This window comes from Quercus robur, chromosome 3 (genome assembly GCF_932294415.1).
Source record: "Quercus robur chromosome 3, dhQueRobu3.1, whole genome shotgun sequence".
NCBI lineage: Eukaryota > Viridiplantae > Streptophyta > Magnoliopsida > Fagales > Fagaceae > Quercus > Quercus robur.
In genome coordinates, this window is record NC_065536.1 from 34,983,741 (window position 1) to 34,999,933 (window position 16,193).

The following is a 16,193-nucleotide window of genomic DNA, read 5'->3' on the forward strand; positions in this document are numbered from 1 at the left end:
GCCGACTGCTCAGCCACTACCATTACTCTAAATGTGTTGGCTGCACCACTCTCCATTCCCAGACAAAATTGCTTGTCTTGTTTCTTACCTCTCTCTATTTTTCACTTCCCTTATCCGGATAAGGATTAAGCCTCTCATTACCTACCTCTATGGCATGCATCAAGTGGTCCCAACCTATACTTACCTCTTTTAGGTGAGATGTCAACCCAACAAGACATCTCTCCCAAAGAAGCTTGAGCGGGAACCTCAAAATAGATCCCTTTTTTTCTCCCCACCACCAAACCACACCTTCTGAAAGCCTTGACCTGTGGCCCACCTCCCATGTATTAGTTGGGTATAAGTAGGTGGTGCCCTGACCATTTATGCATGCTCCACTCTGTCTGAATTTGTTTCTTTCTGGCCTTCACACCATTTTTGCTACATCTGTGTTTGTTGATTTTGCTGTACGTGCTAGTTGGTGTTTATCTTTTGTGGCGTGAAGGACATGTGGGCTTTTAGGCTCATATTCTCTGCCTTTCACCGCTTCTTGGACTGGGCATTAATTGGGCAAAGAACCCTCATCTTCCTGTCGAGCCTATGTTTTCCTTTTCTGTATCCGTGGGCCTTTTGGCTATTGAACCTGCCATATCACTTCATCGTGTTTGCTATAACTTTACCTCTCCTTTCATTTCTTGTTATCCCATGGGCTTGCAAGCTGATGCTCCTGCCATACCAGCCCACTTCTTCATCCATCTTTTGCTCAGGACTTCCTTGACCCACTTTTCACATCTTTACATCTTTTGGGCTTTGTTGGCCAATATTCCTGTTATGCCAGCCCATTTCACTACTTCATTCCTCGGGCTTCCTCGGCCCATTTACTTTTCTTTACCTCTTTTACTCTCATGGGCTTTTTGCTAGATTCTTGGAGCTTCCTCGGCCCAATTACTACATCTTTATCTCTCGTTACTTTTTGGGCTTATTGGCCTTTAAGCCAACCCATTGAGTTTACTAATTTATTTCTCGGGCTTCCCCGGCCCATTTACTTCTTTACCTCCTTTTGTTACTTTACCTCATTTTGTTCTTGTGGGCCTGCTAGCTATCAATCCTATAATTTCAGTCTACTAGGCTTGTTTCCTTATTCCTTTACCATTTTTCCTTCCTTGCATTCTCTATTGTTGGGCTTCTTCTGCTGTTGGGCCCTTTGTCAAAAAATGGGCATCAACAAGGGGAAAATGAAATTACCACCAATAAATAGGACTTTTACCAAGCACTATTGGAAACTTATCGCATAATTGATTTTATTACTAATTTAAGGTTAACAGGATTTAAGGCCTATTAGCCTAAATCAAGTATCAAACTATGTGGGAACTATAAGAATGAGTTTATAGGTTTTCTAAAATCTGAATAATTCTTAAAATTTATAAATTTAATCTCAACACATTCCAACAAGCATATATTTATTAAAAAAATGACGTAGGTAAGATGAAACTATTAGGTTTCAACAAACAAAACGTACAATTATTGCAAAAATATTTTCTATTTTAAAATTTTCAGATAAATTAAATTACTCAACATTCTTACTTATAATGGAAACTTCACAAAATTGCAAAGAGTATATATATCTTCTATAGGGACACGGTTTTCAGCCCAGACCCAAAATGTATGGGATACTGGCCCAGTGAACCCAGTACAATAAATTTGTAGAGAGTGGGTAGAAGAACTAGGCTTTAGTGAATGGGATAGCAGTTATAATGAGTCTCCAAGGCAATCAAACGGAAACGAACCAAGTTTGTACAAGAAAGTTTGTCCTCGGCACAATCCGAGGAGCTCTGTTCTAGTATATATTGGATGATAATGGTTACAGGAGTTCTTGAGATTTCTACAGTGCTTTCTCTCTTAATCCCCGGGCCCCTTCTCCATGGTGAGTCTCTCCTATTATATAGTCCCCTTTGAACGATCTTGGCCTTCCACTTGTTGATCATCCAAGCCTATACTTGAGTGTCTGTCCCATCAGACACCCTCTCTGGCGTTCTGTGAGTTGCGGTAACTGAGATAGTACTATTCAAGGGTCTTGTCCACATAAATGCGGTGTTAGCAACTTTCCCTTAAATATTCCTGAGTTCCTGTCCTTTAGAACTTCCTAGAAGGTCACTCTAACTATTTAGGACTTATATCTGACCGTGCTTTAGCTGGTCCGAGGATATATTCCTCCTCGGACTTGGACTATCGCGCTCTCGGCCAAAGCCTCACGCCCCATTGTATGATTTTTAGCCCATGACCCCACAATAGCCCCTCAAAACTCTGGTTTTTTCCTCTCACCCGAGGAGAAAAGTGGGGTTTTGAATTTTTTTAAGAGTTAACTCTACTTGATCCTTTGATTTACACCCGTGGGAGTGCCGTTTCACGCGCCCTATATTTGTACTGTAAATTGCACATTTCAGAGCTAAAAATCTGAGGAGTCGGTTATAATCTTGGGTCTGTCTTGACATTTAGGCAATGTTTGGATCCACGTTTCTTCCACGTTTGCGTCTGCATTTGTTATAATTGCTGGGACCCACGCTCCAAAACGTGGAAACGGGAAACGCAGGCTGAAGGAGAAACGCGCAAAGGGACATTCGGAAACGCAAAAAATCACTCACAACGCACCGTTTCATTTAGTCAGTACTGTTCATGGACCAGCTCTCTTCATTCTCATCACAAATACGCACCGTTTAATTAAAAAACTGGTCTTGCGCGTCCTGTTCATCCTTGCGCGTCCTGTTCATTGTTTTGTGAGCGTACTGTTGAACGAAATGAAGTTGTTCTGATGCCCATCACAAAACGGTACGCAACGGCTATTTTCTTCTCTCTCTCACAAACCGGACCAGCTTTCTTTTCTTCTCTCTCTCAACTACCTTGGTTCAATGCCTTCAATGCTAGTTGTTGCTCCGTCCAAGTCGTCTTCAATGCTTTGCACCTACCCACAAACCACAAAACCATCAAAACAGAGAAGGAAAGGAACTCAAAAACCCATTAGCCGAACCTCTCTAAACCACTCCCCCCTGTTCTTCCTTCACTCGAGTGAATCTCCTCTCCGCTGTGGACACCGTTGCCGCCGCTGTGGGTCTCCACATTCACCGGTAAGAGTCATTAAAATTAAAATGCTCTCTGATCTGCTGGTGTAGTTATATTGTTTTCTCTGATCTGTGTGATTCTCTGATCTGTTTGTGTTCAACGTTCATCCCTTTTTTTTTTTTATGTGTTTTCCAAGACAGTATGAAAGTAGGTTCTTCGATCCTCCGTGTAAACCTTTGTTGTATTTGGATGTATGTGTGAGTTTAGTTTTCATTTTGCCTAACTGATTATGATTATGCACATGAACTGCTTGTTGAAATGTGTCAATGAGGCATTTCATCAATCTATGGTTTTGTAAAAAAAGGCGTAGGACAATACTGAATATATAGGAAGACCTGCTGCTTTCATTGACCCATACATTGCATAAAGAAGCTAGACTCTGATCATTTCGCTGTCAAGTACTCAAGTTGCTCCCAAAGTACTGCTAATAACAAAAACGTGTAGAATTTAATGGTTTGGTAGCAATCTTTTTGTCTCCGTGAATAGCTAGATTGACTACTTGGCCAGTGGGCTAGCTTTGGCATTTACTTCTCAGTGATAAAAAGTAAAAACACCTCGATCAAAGACTTTTATCTGATCTGTTTGTGTTCATGAGTCTGTGCGTTTTTTTTTTATGTGTTTTCCAAGACAGTATGAAAGTAGGTTCTTTGATCCTCCGTGTAAACCTTTGTTGTATTTCGATACATGTGTGAGTTTAGTTTTCATTTTGCCTAACTGGTTATGATTATGCACACGGACTGCTTGTTGAAATGTGTCAATGAGTGTAGAAGGAAGTTCTAGGAAAAATGGTTAAGGAGAAATTGAAGGATGGTGGTAGTAATGATCAGAGAGCTGATTGGAAAGACCCTAAGGAACTACAAGCCTTTTGTCAATTATGTGCTGCTCAAGTCCTAGCCGGCCAGAGGAAAGGAGGGTTTCTAACCAAAGTTGGGGTTGACAACGTGATTGAACAGTTGGGTAACATGGGGAAAGTGGTGACTCCACTTCAGATTAAGAATAAATGGGATCATCTGAAAAAAGGGTGGAGGGATTATAACCAGTGTTTTGACAATGAGACTGGGTTGGGTTATGACCCGGGAACTGGGATGCTTCAGGCCCCTGATGAGTGGTGAACTCGAAAGATTGCGGTTAGTTCACGTTACATAATTATGAAATTCTTTATTGTCTAAAACCATATTATTGTGTTCTAATTATTGCTTGTCCACACGTAGGAATGTCCCCTTGCAAAAACCTTTAAAAATAAAGGTTTGCCGAATCATGACTTCAAAAACATCATGTATGGAGGCACGGTTGCAACAGGGAAAAATGCGTTTTGCACGAGCGGTCAATTACCAAAGGAAACCACCGAAGGTTCTGGGGACTCTGCTGATAGCACAGAATTTGTTGACCCCCAATGTGAACCGTTTGTGAATGTTGACACAATGGAGGTTGAAGGTCCATCATTGTCGAGGGCAGAACCAGCAGTGAGTAAGGGGAAAGGCTTGGCAACCAATGTCCACCTTTTCAAGCCAATGTACAAGAAATAATAAAAAAAGCCTTCAGTTGCGCAAGAGATGTCCGACTCTTTGAAGAGCATCTCAAATGTGATTGTTCAGAGTAGAAGTGGAAGTACACATAAGGATATTGCTTCCACAGCAACTACTCAAGTTAAAGCCATTTTGGACATGGTGTTGAGTCTTCCAGGGGTGTACTCGGGGCATTACCTTCATCTGTTTAGCACCATCTACTTCATGGAAAAAGAGTGGGGTAGGCACATGTTTCTTGCCCTTGGCGATGACAAGGATATCCAATTGAAGTGGCTAGAAAAAGAGTACCAAAGGCACCCTGAATTCCATTTTGACTAAAGGAAAGAAAATTGTCTCGATAGGAACACGGGCTTGGTGTAGTAATCGTATTTTCAGCGTTGTACTTGTTGGACGATTGTTTTTTTTTTTTTTTTTTTTTTTTTTTTTATTGGTAGAACTAAAGCTTACCATGGCTGTGTATGTAAGACAAAATTTATCATTTCTATGTCAACTTTTGGGTATATTTATATATGTTTTCCCAATGCCTCTTTTAGCTATCTTTTTTGTATTTTTGATGGTTATGCATTGTTATTTGTGGTAAACTTTGATGATGGTTGTTCATGTTTGGCAAGAAGAAGTCATGGCATATATATATATATATATATATCATTGAAGCAAGTTCTATGTCTTGTGGTTGTTTTTCTGGTTCTGCATCAGGGCTGCATTAGTCGCTGCATCAGGTGCTGCATCAGGGTGCATCAGGTGCTGCATCAGGTGCTGCATCAGGGTGCATCAGCTGCTGCATCAGGGGGTGCATCAGTGCTGCATTAGTCGCTACATCAGGTGTTGCATCAGAGTGCATCAGGTGCTACATCAGTGCTGCATCAGTCGCTGCATCAGGTGTTGCATCAGAGTGCATCAGTTGCTACATCAGTTATTGGTATGATTATTTCAGATATTGATGCTTTTATGCTCTTTAACTGCTTCTAAAATGGATGTGACTAATTTGAAAAAGAATTGTTGTCCTTTGTCTTGAGTGACATATTAGTATTCATACTGAACTTTGAGATTTGTATTTGTGTGTTTTAGGGGGAGTAAGAGAGAGGTCCTGTAATGGATTCTTTAGTATAAACGCACATAAATAGAAGTTCCGTATATTTTCGCTGTCTCACCTTTTCTTTTCTAGCCAAGAGGTGCTTTTTTCAGTTTCATTTTGCTTGAATTGTAAGCAAATAGCCTCCAGACACATATAACAGAAATATGATTACATGTTTGAATATGAACAGGGAAGAGCTAGGCTTTCAGTGTTATAAGTATTTATCTTTATATTTGTTGGATTATATTTATACCGAAATATAGTAGTTCATTTTATTCGTTGTTTTGAAATTCTTAGTGCATGTTAAAAATCTATTCCTCATAAATCTACAGGAACCGGTATTTTCTTTTTGGGTACTTAGCAGAAGTGGTTGAGTTTGATATGGTGATAAGCTCTCTTTTTGTCCCGCTTTCATCTCTCTCTTGTCATAAGAATTATACAATTTTTGGCTCTTTTAATTCTTTATAATATTGGGGCCTCCTGCTGTTAGGCTTAGCTTTTTTGGGCAGCCATAAATTCAATGTCCCACCTGGTGAGGGTTTGAAATTTCCCTAGCAATTATATTTCCTCTGTCCTGTCTTGTTTAATTTTTTTCTCATTCAATCTGAAGATGGTAATGCCTCTTATTGTTGTGGGGCAGGTAAATTAACAAAGTTTGTAACCGATGTTTGCCAGGGAAAAATAATTCAGGCTTTTGCTTTATCCTGTTATGATTTGCATGTGTTGGGCTTTGCATGTAACCTTAGATTGTTGCTGATTACTTTCCTTGTCGTAGAAAGTGAGTGGACAAACACTGTCAATATCAAATCAGGTTCATTTTTAGTCTGAAGTTTTTGTTATTTCTGGTCTCATATTTGAGCACTGATTGACATGTTTCTTTATAAGCTGTAGATGTCCATCTTGTTGTTTTGTGTGGACAATGTTGATTATTTTAATCTTGATCTATCTACATCAGGGGAAATTGAGTTGGACTTGCATTGACCATTGCTATGTTCTTTTTCTTCCATGGTTATCAAAGTAAATTAGTCTACCGTTGATGGCTTAAAAAACATAGGGTACACCTGGTTCCTGTCCTCCATGTAAAGCTTTTCATCTGCACAAAAATGAGTGGCTATAAGATACCATTTAAGACTCAAAAGTCAAAACACACAAGAAAATGTTGTCGTACATATCAAGTTGTAAATTGTATTTTTAAATAAAAGTGAAGTAAACTTCTTTAAGTTTGAAGAGAAGAAAATTGATGTTTTTACTTTTTATCATGCTAAAATCATGTTTTGCACAACTGAACCATATAGCGGTGCAAATATGGATGACGGTGCAAACACATTGTTCTGGATTCGAATTTAAAGGTACTTACTTCCATCTCTTTCTTCTCTTGTGTGTGAGTAATTTTACTTCATAATAATCGTTAGTAAATCGTTGGCAGGGGCTCAATACTTTTTAGGTGAGATGATTCTTAATATTTAAATATAAAATAAATAAATAATATTTATTTATCTTTCTATATTTTAATTTTTTTCCTTTTGTTTAAAAATTATTTTCTTGCCATTTGAGATGTAAGATTATTAATTAAATTTTTGTATTTAAGTTTTATTAAAATCTCGTCTACAATTGAAAATAGTTTTTTTTTTTGAGACAAAGGTAAGCGAAATATTATCAAGAAAAACCAATAAAAAAATAAATAAATAAAAAACACACTCATAACAATTTTCTCTTGGTAAAATAATTAAGGGATTTCAATTGAGTTGGATTTCAATTCCTTCAATAGACGTGAGAGAAGGAATGGAAAATACACTTATATCATTTTATTTAAAAAAGATAAAAAAAAAAGAAAAAAATTGTCATTCTAATTAATCCCTTGAAATAACCTCAACAGTGGAAAGAAAAAGTATTTTTCCTGTAGTAGTCCATCGATTAGTTCAGATTGGGTTGTTGTTTTAGATTATTATGAGTTAAGAGTTTTATGGACATTATCTTTTAGTCCTGGAATTGGTTTTGTATTTCAAAAGAAAAAAAATAGTATTTTGCACCAAATATGCCTTGTCAATGTGTAAATGCCAAGTACGTAAACTAAACATGTTGATTGATAAATTTTTAAAATTAAGTGCCAAGACCTTATATTATCCTACACTCTGAAGTAATAATTTTATTCCACATGATTTATTAGTTAAGTTGGAATATCCTTATGTTTGCCATAGAGAGTATTCTTGAAAAGATAATAGAATAAGTTTTATTTTATTCATGAACTGGGTAGAAATATATATTTTTTAAATGAAATTTATTCTCAAAGAAAATTGTGGTATTTTAGCATGTATGCAAAATACATTTATTTTATATCATTGCAGCAGTAGTAATTACAACACTTATGTAAAACAAGGGAAGTAAGACCTCCATTTCATGCTTATATGCAATTGTTTGATTATTGGAGTAAGGCTTCCATTTCATGCTTTACTTATTCTACTCATGCTCAAGTATTAATATCTGACATGATGTTCAATGGAATTGGTTTTGTATTTCAATGTTTTAAATCAATTTGCTTATGCATTTTGGGAAACTTCTATATATATATATATATATATATCAAAGAAAAAAGTAGAGATAATTAATTAAATATATGTATTTCAATATTTTATACTTCCACCTAAGTGTTGAGAGTTTCTTTGGTTGTGTTGGGATATACAAGGAGAAATAGGCATTAATGTAGACTCAAGGTATACAAAAGGATGGATTTGCTAAATGACTCATCTGATTCCCAGCACCAGTAAGTTTCTATACTTTCCCCTCTAGATGTGAATATACAATTTGAAGAAATCTTAGATGAAATCATGAAAGCATATGCTTAGGATTGTTAATTTAGCCTACATTTTTCATTTTTTTACTAACCTATATATTATAGTATCACATTAGTATTTGTATATATGCAGGGACAATGAGTTTGACCTGAGCGACGACATTGTACATGCAGCATATATAGCAGGGTGTTCATGTGCATTTTACGTGGAGACCTATATGACTAAAATACCATTGCATACGAATATACAAAGTGGGTATGAATGGGTACAGTATACATTAACTGGAAATGAGGAGAAATGTCGAAGAAATTTTAGAATTTCAAGCCATGTGTTTAGACAACTATGTAATACATTGCGCCAGTATGGATATAACGGTACCAGAAGAATTTGCTTGGAATAGTCTTTGGCAATGACATTGGTGGTACTTGGTCATGCCGAGGGTAATAGATGGGTACAAGAAAGATTTCAGCACTCGGGTGAGACAGTACATCGACACGTGACCACGGTAGTTAAATTGTTAGCCACCATAATGGCACCAGACATTATCAAGCCTGCTGATCGTACATTTCAGGACGTGCCAAAACATATTCAGCATTCAAGTCGATATTGGCCACACTTTAAGGTACTTTCTGAATTTGGTATCTTCACTTGATTTTATTCAAATTATCTTTATGGTTATACCATGTATTTAATTTCACATTTGATTTTTGTTGCACTGGTTAGGGTTGCATTGGTGCGATTGATGGGGTCCACATCCCCGTGATCATACCAGATGAGGAGTAACACCCGTACTATAACAGGAAGGGGATCACCACAACAAATTGTATGTGTGCGTGTGACTTTGACATGAAGTTCACATTCGCATGTGTAGGGTGGGAAGGGCCAGCGCATGACACGAGAATTTTTTTAAGCTGTCTCAATAATGAGAGCGACAACTTTCCAAAAGCTCCAGCTAGTTAGTAAATATGTAGTTTAATTACAGTATTAAAGTATGTATTAATGTAGTGAAAATGCTAATGTAATAAATGTTTTCATCTATAGGAAAGTATTATCTTGTTGATTCAGGGTACCCTATGAGGAAAGGGTTCCTTGCACCATATAAGGGGGAGAGGTACCACATCCCCGAATTTCAGCCTTATGAAGTGCTGCATCGTCCAGAGGAGAGATATAATTATCTCCATTCGTCACTCCGTTCGGTCATAGAACGAACTTTTGGAGTTTGGAAGAATAAATGGAAAATTTTGAGAAATATGCCAGGGAAGAGTATACATAGTCAATCGAAAATCATTGTTGCTACAATGGTTCTTCACAATTTCATTAGAGCACATGAGATAAATAATAATGTTAACAGTTCCAGATATACAGGGGGCACATCTGAACGTAGTGAGAGAGGTTATTACGATGCCGAGGCACATGCAATCTCAATCTTGGACGAACTTGAGATGAAACAAGTTCGTGACAATATCACAGCATCGATATGTGCGGACCATAACTGAGTATGGTGACTATTATTTTTGTCACAATGGAAATTTAGTGTGGTTGAAAATACCATTGACATTATGGAAATTTTGTTTGTGGGGACCAAATTGGACAGTTCACAAACTTCAATATTGTATTACCATTTTTTGTTATATTGTTGGTAAGCACAACTGAGGGCTCACAAAACTTGATTGTAATACCATTACAGTATGCATTTGTATATAATCGTTACACGTGAAACTCATGGGTATTGCAACAGTAGATGTCAAGATTATAGGAAACTTATAAATAGACCCCAATCTTATTTGAACAAGACATAAACAATACTAGAAAATATAAAACCTGTTTGTATACAGGAGAGAGTATAGCTTCAATATCATTAAGATTGTACTCTTTCTACATATGTAGCAACCTAGCTTTGGGTCACAGAGTACCATTACATAGCAAAGCATCACGCCTAGTTAAAACTACATGAAAAAAGCCATCAACTTCCTTTGTAAGAAGATCTATAGTCCCTATGGAAGTCCCTCTGCTCTCCTTGCCAAATCTGAAACGGATGACAAGGAATGCTTCCGCTTTAATAGGGTCCACACCACCTTGGATCGTGGGATACAATTTATTTACACTTGTATCAACTGCTTCGAGCTCTTTCAAAACTGTAAATCTTCCACTTGAATATAAATTTCTAATTTCACTATTAATGCTAGTTTGCAAACTAGTAAAAGCTTGAGCCCACAAAACCCTTTGTCATCAACATTCAAATCAAACAACTCTATTGCAGAACTAGAGAAGGGTGAAGAAAAGACACTGTAGATAAATACCATCAAAAAAAACCCCATACATAGCACGCATTAAAACCTTCCCTTTGGCTGAGTTCGTAACCTGCTCCGTTGGGTTAAGCTTTCTCAGCCTCCCACCCAAGGTTTCCTCAAAATTGTTCAACAGTAAAAGAAGCCTTTCAGACAAATTGCAACCCTTGGGTGATATCATCCGGGAAGGATTTCCAAAACGGAAGAAGGGATGGGGTAAGCCATGTGGAGGACTCATGTCAATGAATTAACTGCACAAGAAAGTTAAAACGGGTAGGGATGACATTAGAAAAAGCATCAGAAAAACCATAAGACAAAGCACCAAGTTCCCGCACCATATGAAAAAAATTAATACAATACAGCATTTTTGCTTGCAGCATAAACAATTCCTTGACACAACAGCAAGAAAGTAATCATTTCAGCAAAGATGTTTCTACCAAAACACCTACCTATGGATAATAACTAGAACCAAACAGAATACTTCTAGAACTATAAAGGTAAGCAGCAGCAGCAACAACAGCAACAACAACATCAACAACAACAACAGCAACAGCAACAGCAACAGCAACAGCAGCAGCAGACAACAACCATGCCATCTCAGCACAGACTAATCAAGCTACAGACTAATCCCTTGACTTCTTTCAAATCATATTCATACAACAGATATGATTTCCATTTTCACAGGGGTACTCTCATGAACCCAACTTTCAAGAGCAAAACCAAAACCAACAAATTTACAGCAAATAATTAAAACAGAATTAAAAAAAATAAAAAATAAAAACAATGAAGACCCAAAAACCCAAACCCTGTGCTTGGTATAATTATACATCAACAGCAAAAGGTTTAAACTGTCAACCATAAATCCCTTGCATCCAAACATATATAATCAGAAATTAAAACAGAGCTTTCATTAGTAACCATAACTATTTGTGTCACAACTTGAAGGTCCATGTTCAAGATTTAGAAAAGAATATACAGATTTCATTATCAACTACTGATATCAAACAAGTTCATAATTTTGCTGGTAAGACAATAACACATGCAAACTCCCAACTGACAATTCAGCTCAGTTATGATGCCATTTGCAATCAAAAGGGAAAGGAAGAATGCTAATTTTTTGTAGTAAAAAAAAAAAAAAATTCAGTCATGCCAGTTGACAGTTGCGAAATTGTTAAAAGCATGACTGAATTGCAACTGCCAAATCTATATGAGAGTAAAATTTTCTACATAGGGCTGCTTCTTGGAAACAAAATAATAAAAGTAGGCACTCAAGGAATCCATGGATCACAATCCGAAGGACAGCAATAAAGAAAAAAATAAATAAATAAATAAAAGTGTCATCTGACCCAGATTAGGCCTTTTTCAATCTGACCAAAAATTTCCTCTAAATGTTACGAAAAAAAAAATAATCAGCTAACAAACTTGTAGGTGCTATGTATTTCTTGACACCTAAGATTGTGTAAATTATAAACACATACCCAACAAATAATAACTCACCTAATGGGATTGTGTAATTCATTACCTCACAAGTTTCTAGAGTCTACTGTAGAGGTACAGATTTAAAAGAAAAAGAAAAAGGAACTTACAGCAAAAGCGACGATAGCAGAAGAGAGGGCGAGAAAGCCATACTTGACCATGCCTTCGGAGAGGCCAATGAAGGTATTAGCTATGCCGAACATAAACCTCCAGATCAAAGCACAGAGTAAAACGGCAGTGGCCCCAAAGAGAAAGAGAGAGTTTATCTTAAAGAAAGCCTCAAATTGCAAACCAATGGCCTGGCGGTAGCGAGAGAAAGCGGAAGAGAGAGCTGTGGCGGGCTTGTCGAAGACCTTTCTAGCGAAGTTAGCATTGTTGACAGAAGAGAAGAACCTAAACCCAGTTGATGTGAAAGAGAGATTAGGGTTATGAGGTGGTTTGAAAGTGGAAGTGTTTGAGAAAGAGGGTTTTGGTTTAGAATGTTGAAATTGAAATTGGGAGATCAAGGAGGTTTTGGTTTCGGATGATGAGAAATTACGAATAGCAGCGTAAGAAGGGACATTCGGAAGTTCTGATGGGCGTGGAACTCTCCTGAGGCATGGAACTCTCCTGAGGCGTTAGTTAGGGTCCAGAGAAGAGTGAATGAAGGAAAGGGGAAAAGGGTTTTTAATTTTGGTATTTATATGCTACAGTGTTTTCAGTTCCGCTACAGTACCGCGTTTGGTTTTTTTCATCTGCGTTTTTTCCACTTAATTGCTACAGTATTTTTAACAATAAGTTTTCAGTTTCAGCAAAATAAGCTCTATCCAAACAGACCCTTAGTGAGAAACAAACAGATATCATGGAACGTTACTTTCTCCAAAGTATGTGGTCCGAGAAGTCAGGCATGACTAAAGTTCTGTTTAAACACTTGACAAGTCGTCATGGAATGTTAACCTTCCCGCATCATCTAGTCCGAGGACTTATGCATGGCTAAGGTTTCTGCTTAACACTTAGCAAGAGGTATGATAGACCCAACATACCCAAGGTTCTTCTTAGCAGGAGGTCTAAGAGACCCGACATAGCTAAGGTTTTTCTTAGTAAGAGGTCTAAGGGACCCGACATAGCTAAGGCGCTGTATAACGCTTAGCAGGAGGTCTGAGGGGATCCGACATAGCTAAGGTTCTTCTTAGCAGGAGGTCTGAGGGACCCGACATAGCTAAGGCTCTGTATAACGCTTAGCAGGAGATCTGAGGGGATCCGACCTAGCTAAGGTTCTTCTTAGCAGGAGGTCTGAGGGACCCGACATAGCTAAGGCTCTGTATAACGCTTAGCAGAAGATCCGAGGGGATCCGACCTAGCTAAGGTTCTTCTTAGCAGTAGGTCTGAGGGACCCGACATAGCTAAGGCTCTGTTTAACTGCTTCTAAAGATGTCAGTGCGTGATAATTTCACCTTAGCATCTAGTCTGAGGACTACAGGCATGACTAGGGTTCTATTTAACCACTTTCCCCGAGTGCCTTATAAGGCTCGACCCCAAGTGCAAAGATGTCACTGTGTGTTAATTTCCTCTTAGCATCTGGTCCGAGGACTACAGGCATGACTAAGGTTCTGTTTAACCACTTTCCCCGGGTGCCTTATAAGACTCGGCCTCGAGTGCAAAGATGTCACTGTGTGTTAATTTCCCCTTAGCATCTGGTCCGAGGACTACAGGCATGACTAAAGTTCTGTTTAAGCACTTTCCCCGGGTGCCTTATAAGGCTCAGCCCCGAGTGCAAAGATGTCACTGTGTGTTAATTTCCCCTTAGCATCTGATCCGAGGACTACAGGCATGACTAAGGTTCTGTTTAACCACTTTCCCCGAGTGCCTTATAAGGCTCAGCCCCGAGTGCAAAGATGTCACTGTGTGTTAATTTCCCCTTAGCATCTAGTCCGAGGACTACAGGTATGACTAAGGTTCTGTTTAACCACTTTTCTCGGGTGCCTTATAAGGCTCAACCCCGAAGGGAGCCCCTTGAAGGAGTCTATGGAATTTGCTCTTAGGCCATCGAACCATCTCACCGCCACGGGTCCCAGACTCTACGTTGCTCCTTAGAGATGTGACTTCCAACTCGAGAGTGGCTTTTGCTTGTATGCGTAGTATACACGCTGCCCTCTCGATTCCTCCTACGCTCAAGGTTGGCGAAAGAATTTTCGCGTTGGGACGCCGTGGGCTCTACCTGGTGAGGACCCGAACCCACCATAGTTGACCGTTGCACTCACTATCACACAAGCTCTTCCCACAGACGGCGCCAATTGTAGGGACATGGTTTTCAGCCCAGGCCCAAAATGTATGGGATACTAGCCCAGTGAACCTAGTACAATAAATTTGTAGAGAGTGAGTAGAAGAACTAGGTTTTAGTGAATGGGATAGCAGTTATAATGAGTCTCCAAGGCAATCAAACGGAAACGAATCAAGTTTGTACAAGAAAGTTTATTCTCGGCAAAATCCGAGGAGCTCTGTTCTAGTATATATTGGATGATAATGGTTACAGGAGTTCTTGAGATTTCTACAGTACTTTCTCTCTTAATCCCCGGGCCCCTTCTCCATGGTGAGTCTCTCCTATTATATAGTCCCCTTTGAACGATCTTGGCCTTCCACTTGTTGATCATCCAAGCCTATACTTGAGTGCCTGTCCCATCAGACACCCTCTCTGGCGTTCTGTGAGTTGCGGTAACCGAGATAGCACTGTTCAAGGGTCTTGTCCACATAAATGCGGTATTAGCAACTTTCCCTTAAATATTCCTGAGTTCCTATCCTTTAGAACTTCCTAGAAGGTCACTCTGACTATTTAGGACTTATATCTGACCGTGCTTTAGCTGGTCCGAGGATATATTCCTCCTCGGACTTGGACTACCGCGCTCTCGGCCAAAGCCTCACGCCCCATTGTATGATTTTTAGCCCATGACCCCACATCTTCCTTATAACATCCTCTGTCACATAAGGTATTTTCGTGAGATCCCGCACCTCCATATCTTTAGTATTTGAAACATTTAAATTGAATTTATGGATTCTGTGATTTGTTTCTGTGGGGCCTGAAATTTGAAATCCCAGCCCACTTCACATTAAGGGCCTAAAGCCCAAGCCGAGGAGCCTACTGCCGAGGACGTATGGCGAAAGCCCCTTAATATCCCAAGAATGTGGCTGAGGACGATCTCACGCTCAACACCTCACAAAACGCCTGAAAAAAAGGACAAACTCAGTACAAGAGCAGTACAAACGAGAAAGCTGCCAACACCATAATGTGGAGCCTAGCGCCTGACAAGCCCATACTCCATACCATGCTATCCAGCTTTTCCCAACCACTCTGACGTATGGATTGACAGGACGAATAATTACCCCAAATAAGGAGAAACTGACACGTAGATGAAGAAGGGGAAGTGAATACTAGTATAAAAGGGAAAAGAGAGCTAAAAAGAAAGGGGGGGGGAGAGGCCCCGGAAAAAGGAGGAGAAAAAGGAAGAAGAATGGTGAGAATATAATGCTCCTCGGACTAATTCCGAGGAGTCAGACCTTTCGAACTACATCGATGTAAGGCTTAGCTATACAGTCAAAACCTGTCTTTGTATGAGCTCTCATGAAACCAGGACCAGACCGATGCCCAGCACCCAAGGGCAGGCCTTTCCAAATCCACTCTCTACAAATCATATTGTTCGGGCCCTTTACATACGAGTCCAACGTCGTTCATGAGTCGTTATAAATCGTGTCCTTACAGTTTCTAAGATTAAATTATTTTATAACATTAGCTACTACAAGTTTAATAAAAAAATCATAGGAAAGGAAATAGTTAACTAGAGAATTATTTGAATTTAGGCTATAGTTGTGAAAATTAATATTTAAGGAGGTGTCATAGATATTTTAGTTAAATTGAGGGCTTAAGGACCTTATGGTTCAATTAATGGCCTAAGAGCGTTTGACGGATCTC

The 16,193-nt window shown here is 38.9% G+C and overlaps 2 long non-coding RNA genes across 2 annotated transcripts; one reads left to right on the forward strand and one right to left on the reverse strand.

Annotated features, from left to right (window-relative positions):
- Positions 1-2,890: 2,890 nt before the first annotated feature.
- LOC126717900 (uncharacterized) lies at positions 2,891-5,155 on the forward strand. Its single transcript, XR_007652779.1, has 3 exons — positions 2,891-3,098; positions 3,861-4,220; positions 4,305-5,155. It is a non-coding gene; the product is annotated as an uncharacterized LOC126717900 (long non-coding RNA).
- Positions 5,156-10,299: 5,144 nt separating this feature from the next.
- Positions 10,300-12,182, reverse strand: LOC126717901 (uncharacterized). The gene is made up of 2 exons (XR_007652780.1): positions 11,224-12,182; positions 10,300-11,025 (listed from the first exon to the last, which is right to left on the reverse strand). It is a non-coding gene; the product is annotated as an uncharacterized LOC126717901 (long non-coding RNA).
- Between the last annotated feature and the right edge of the window lie 4,011 nt (positions 12,183-16,193).